This window comes from Helianthus annuus, chromosome 15 (genome assembly GCF_002127325.2).
Source record: "Helianthus annuus cultivar XRQ/B chromosome 15, HanXRQr2.0-SUNRISE, whole genome shotgun sequence".
NCBI lineage: Eukaryota > Viridiplantae > Streptophyta > Magnoliopsida > Asterales > Asteraceae > Helianthus > Helianthus annuus.
The window spans coordinates 24,071,944-24,078,166 of NC_035447.2; the positions used below are offsets into that span (position 1 = coordinate 24,071,944).

Consider the following 6,223-nt stretch of genomic DNA (forward strand, 5'->3'; position numbering starts at 1 on the left):
GCGACTGTCCTGATTTTTATAACATTCTTCGACTTGTTGCGACTGTTTTGCGACCGCCTAATTTTTGCAACCGTTTTGCGACCCTTTACGATTTACAGACTTTGCGACTGTCGTTTAATGGTCGCAAAATTCTGTTATTTTAGTATTATTATTATTTTTTGCATTTTCAGCTTGTTTCTCTTTTAAACCTGCTAATAATATTCATATTTTCAATATATATAATAACATTCCACTTAAGAGTTACAAACTCAAACATCAAAAACTCGAGTTATGTTAACATAATTCATATGTAATATAAAGAGTTTATATCCTAACATCAAATACTTGGTACAGAGTTTCAAAACTAGCCATGCCTTCGTTAGCTGCCCCATGTTGAGTAGATTATAACCAGTCCGTAGCTGCCATTGCCATACCGCTTCACATGATCACACCACATGGCCTTAGTTTCCAACAATTTGCTAGATAGAGCACTGTAAGATGTATACCTCCCCATGATTTGTTAAAAAGACGGTATCTCCATGGCTTCCTTTCCGATGGTTATGGCCATCATTAGTTGGGATGATATGTAGGAACATATGATGATGCCTGCATCAATCATAAGAAGGGTTCTATCAATAAAGCTTTTATAAACATCTGTTGCATAGAAAAATGGCACCAAATTTTCACAAACAAATAAGAATATCTACACCAAACCACATAGAGATCTGGCCACGCATACCGCTCCTGCATGTAATTTGTTACTAAATACATCACTATTAGAATTTCACCTTCTTACTCTTGGCTGATTTAGCAAAATTTGCAGCTTTTCCGATAAAATTCGAAATCTTTTTAGTTGGGTCTTTTCCTGGAGGATGGCTTTCCTCTTGGCTTGTGGAACGGGTAGTTTGAAATTTTTCTAGGTGTATCATCTCACCTATCCTGCCCAAGACGGAACTTTTCAACTGATTAAAAAGAGGAAATTTGAGAAACAATTGCTTTATACCACCCAGTGATGTGGCATAGTTTCAAGAATTAATTCTCTAAACTCCCTGCATTCAAACTACAGTTGAAGAATGCTCAGCTAAAGATAATATCAAATATTTAGCAATAGACATTGTTTATATACCAAACTTATGTTGTGAAATAAGGACATCTCCTGGTTGGCGTCTATTAAGAACATGGACATCAAGCTTATAGTTATGTTGTGAAATAAGTGTTGATTCATCTAATGGAACTGCTTCAATTTTCTATTATTACATAGATCAATTGTTAATAAGCGTAGAAGATTTAAGATAGTATACTTTCATGCTCAACATTAATTTGAAGTAAAAACAAATTCCCATTTCAGCTGTATGCTACCAACCAAAGTTCAAATAAAATATAAAATTCAAAATACCTCATTTTTTCTACTCCAGCGGAGTGTACCGGTTCGCCCCGCAAAAGCATAAAGGGCAAAAGGGCAAAATGGCACGAGCTAAATCGGTGCACATTTTTTCTGCTGTTGCTAATAAAGGTGCTTGTTCCTCATCATCTGTGGGCCCGTTTTCATCAACTGCACGAGCTAAATCGGTGCAAGATGAGGGGCCCGCCATCTCCTCTGCCTGACCGGAAGCTGCTTTTGATCAAACCGAGAGTCTTTTCACCACGGACCAAATCAAAAGTGTAACCGCTAACGCCAGGCAAGGAAGTTAGCGTTTTGAATGCTTCAGCTGGAGCACATCAGAACACATACAGTATAACAATCAAATTACGGTGCAAATCAACATACGAAAACCTCAGTGTGATTACGGAACTTACGAGTTGGTGTCAAACCACTTGGCCATTTCCATAGCAGGAACCGAAGCGTTTCCTCTAGCCATGGAGAAGTAAGTGTCGAAACCGATTTCACCGTCGTTCTAGTTGTATCTTGCGGGGACGGCACCGAGCATGGCGGTGGTGTCGAGAACTTGATCGTAGTACGAAAATGTGTTGCTAGAGATGTACTTAATGCCAGCATCGGACATCTGTTTCCAGATGGATGATCTGAGATCAGCAGCCACCTTTTGCAAATCTTCGGCGGTGCTCTTGCCGTCCCAGAACGATTCGAGAGCAATTTCAGCTCTCTCTTGGGGCCCATACGTGGATATCCAACAATGTGAGATGCCACTGTTTTAAAGGTCGTGTAAATAAGGGTCGGTTCAAAGAAGACTAGATTATTTATCTAGTCTTCTTTGAACCGACCCTTATTTACACAACCTGTTTTTGGCCCTCGTAATGAAAAACATTGGATCCGCCACTGTTTTAAAGGTTGTCCTACACTGCTACTCTCCAGATTTCGTTACACTTAAAGTCACCAAGAATTCATCTATCTCATATGAAAGCGAATCAATCAAAATGTATGATGAGAAGCTCTATTCTATATATAGGAGAACGAACTACAATGGAGCTACCTAACAGACTAACCGAAAGGTAACTGACAATCTCAGGCTATACAACTACTCCTATACAAACACTAATACAGTAATACACTACCTCTAAAATGGCATGTTATGAAACAGTATAGACATACTCAAATGTAAAAATAAAAACATTACTTGTGTCGCACACTCACACTAATCATGATCATAGTAAAAAAAAACCTCTGTGTGTATATATATAATAACATGAAGTTATCATGTCACACCTAATATATTGATCTACTTTACGAAACCGAGGCAGATGAAAACTTGTTCGATTTGCAGCAAAGCAAGAACAGAACAAATCATTTCATATACAAATTATACGTAAAATCAAGATCCAGTTATCGATCGATAGCTCTCGAAACCGTAGATCACCACATATTATCCCATTATCATTCCATCTATGTGTAAAAATACGATATAGATCAAAGGATCCGGACATCCTGTGATCTTAATAATCCATTTACTAAACCTAAAATCTCACAAATCTTATAAAAACCCTAACTAGAACTAGAATGCATAAAACATTCTACACAAATCACTAAATGTGATAGTCTACATGCATATGTGATACCTAATCCACATACACAACGAAACATGGAAGCAGATCACGGACGCTTACATTCAGATCTAACTATATTACTTAAAATTTTTCAGAATTGAATTTAGATTCACATATAAACCTAAATTGAACTCGTAATCAATTTCATTTAAACTTCTACCAAATCCATATCCAAATCAAGATAGAAAACAGATCTAATAACCTGAAAGCAACTGAAAAGCTATTTGGATTCAATGCCGTAACAATAACCAGCTTATAATTGACACGAATCCGAGAGCCGATAGAAGCAATGGAAGAAGAAGATGCAGTTGAATTAGAATAGAGATTGATCATCATACTGGAATCAGGATGAACCCTAGAAATCACGACTGTTGAAAGAGCTTGAGAAACCCTAGAAATTTGTTAAAATGACGCCTGCTGATGGTGATAGTAGATTGGGGAATAAAAGAGGAAAAGCATCTCATGTGCATCGCCGGTGATTCGCGTCGGAGATGAGTGACGATCGACCGGATTTGTGTCTTTCTAGCGACAGGATCCGAATTTTGGTGAATTGATGGATGAATTTGGGGAATTTGGTGATTTAGAACCGAAGTGGTGAAAATTTGAAGATTTTGGGTTTTGAATTGGGGGTTGAAAGGTTATTAGGGGTATATTGTAATCGAGAAGAGAAGACGTAGAACGTTGGTTTTTACCCTTCATTTTGTACGAGTGGATTAAATTGTGAATTTCAATAACTTTTTCATGTTTTATTTATTATATAATATAATGTTAAATGTTAAATAACTTACTATTGTTTTTAAAAATTACTTTTTTCTAATTAATAAGATATTTGTTTTTATTTTTTATTAACAATAATAAGCGGGTTATGCTCGTGCGTTGCGATGGTTTTTTAATGTTTCGTATACAATTGTTTACATTTAGATATTCTCGTATTTGCGACCGCTTTAGACGGTCGCAACTTTTTCCATTTATATATTGCTCGTATTTGCAACCGCTTTAGACGGTTGCAACTTTGGTTTTTTTGTATATTTCTATTATTTGCGACCGCTTTAGACGGTCGCAACTTTTGCTTTTTATATTTTTCTCGTATTTGCAACCGTTTTGCGACCGAATCTGGGTTGGTTTTTAGTTTTGTGACTGTTTTGCTTTTGGTCGCAAAAAGGTCGGTACTTTTCCGACTGTCTTGTGTTGGTCGCAAATTTTGGTCACAATTGCTTAGTTTTCTAGTAGTGTAAACATTTTTCTTTAAGAATTTTAAATTGTGGTTATTAAATTCGGCTCCAAACAAAACCGTAAATCAATTGAGGATATTAGAAAGTTGTTTGTAGAAGAAATAATATGGAGTAATATATCTTGGGGAAAAGAAACTATTATTCCTACAAAATCTTTTCCATATTATTAACCGTAAGTGTTAGTAAGTTTCATACCCGTACAAATAAAATCCAATTATAAATTTTCTAGATTAATAAATATAAAAGAATCAAGTAATATATATTACCTTTCACAAATTTTGGCTCGCAACAGTATGAGAATTCATTTCTTATACACGTAACGTAGAATCAACCACCGACTGCCAATTGCAACATAAACACTCACGCCTGTTTCGTCACTACTAGAAGGTTTAAAGATCACAAAAACACAACTACAATAGTGTTTTTCTCTTGAATCGATCAAGACAAGTGCCTTATCCGGTTTGGAGGCCATAAGAGAAAAGAAACAGCGCCAAGGAAAGGATTAGCGTTTTGAACAGCACTTTCGTGCTGATAACGTGTTATAAACAAGAGAGCAAACATCAAAAAAAGGATTTCCTTCATTTGTATTTCATGTACATATATTATATATATAGATCAATACAACAACCCTAAAGCCTATTAACATTAGGTCAGACTTGACCTATGGGCCTGAATGTCTGCATTCATCACATTTTTAAATATTTTTAGCTAAGGGACTTAATTATTATGACGATGTAATTACAGATACGCCCTTAAACTCATATGAATTGAATGGTATTTTCATTTGATCAAATGCTCCATTTTCGTTTTCATGAACTAAGATATTAAGTACAATAGATTGTAAATTTAAAGATACTAGTGGGGAACTCGTTCGTTGTAGCTGAGTCGATAATACGGGCCAAGAACATAATTTAAATCTAAAAACGTTAAAAAATCGTATATACGTTGTGTCTGTATATATATAAAAGCACTCGCGCTTCGCGGCTGCAACGCACGAGAAACCCTTATGATAAATAACGAAACCCTTGTGATAAACATTATATAGTATACTGCAACATATTTTTATCTAGTAGGAAACCCACGTGTTTCGACGGAGTCGACAACTTACATCTAAATTTATAACTAACTTCTCTAAAATTACAAAACACATTTTATGTTAAATTTGATTTATTTTGATTCACTGATTAGTCCATTAGTCTAAATACACAAATACAATAGAATGTATTTTTAAATATATTTCTTGATGAATGTGATGAGTTTATTATTCATAAGTTTACTTTTTATTTTTTTATAAATAATCTAATATATAGTATAGATTTATTAAACATAAATGTTATTTATTAAAATGGTAAAAAGTTAGGCATTTTAACTTAACCCTTCACATATCATCTTAAAATTTAATGAGAATTTACCATTTTGTAAATAGGAAATATTTTATACAGTAATAATATAGATTAAGTGCAATAGACTGTAATTAATTATTTATTTTGTTGTCCAATTCTTATATAATATTGAAATATTCGTCTTGGAATTTGTTATTTGTAGTACTTTATTATGGGCGTCATTTCTATAGTTTATCTTGTATTATTACCTCTTGGTTACGATTCAATTTTCTAATTTTTGACGACAAACACATAATAAAAAATAGCAAGGGTATACAAGGTACCGCAAACAACAAAGACGAAAAAATAATTCTGTAAAACTACTTAAAAGATACACAAACGTAATCATGATACATAGACCAGGAACAATATGGACAAAACCTAATAACAACACCCTACAAACCAAAAGAAACACTTAAAATTGAAATAACCAATATAATATATGAAATTCCAAAGAATTTGGCGATTTACGAATAAAATATAAGAAAGTCCAACGAATTTGGCGATTCACGAATAGAATAAATGCAATTCCAACTAAGCTGAATAGATTTTAATGATTAAAATAAATTATAACAAAATTCATGTCGCAAAACTGAAGTGACTTTTATCTCTTCATCTGTAATGTGGAAT

At 34.2% G+C, this 6,223-nt stretch overlaps 1 long non-coding RNA gene across 1 annotated transcript; it reads right to left on the reverse strand.

Annotated features, from left to right (window-relative positions):
• Positions 1–204: 204 nt before the first annotated feature.
• On the reverse strand, positions 205–3,647 carry LOC110911054. Its single transcript, XR_002576705.2, has 5 exons — positions 3,182–3,647; positions 1,777–2,124; positions 1,376–1,688; positions 768–1,039; positions 205–585 (listed from the first exon to the last, which is right to left on the reverse strand). It is a non-coding gene; the product is annotated as an uncharacterized LOC110911054 (long non-coding RNA).
• Positions 3,648–6,223: the final 2,576 nt, after the last annotated feature.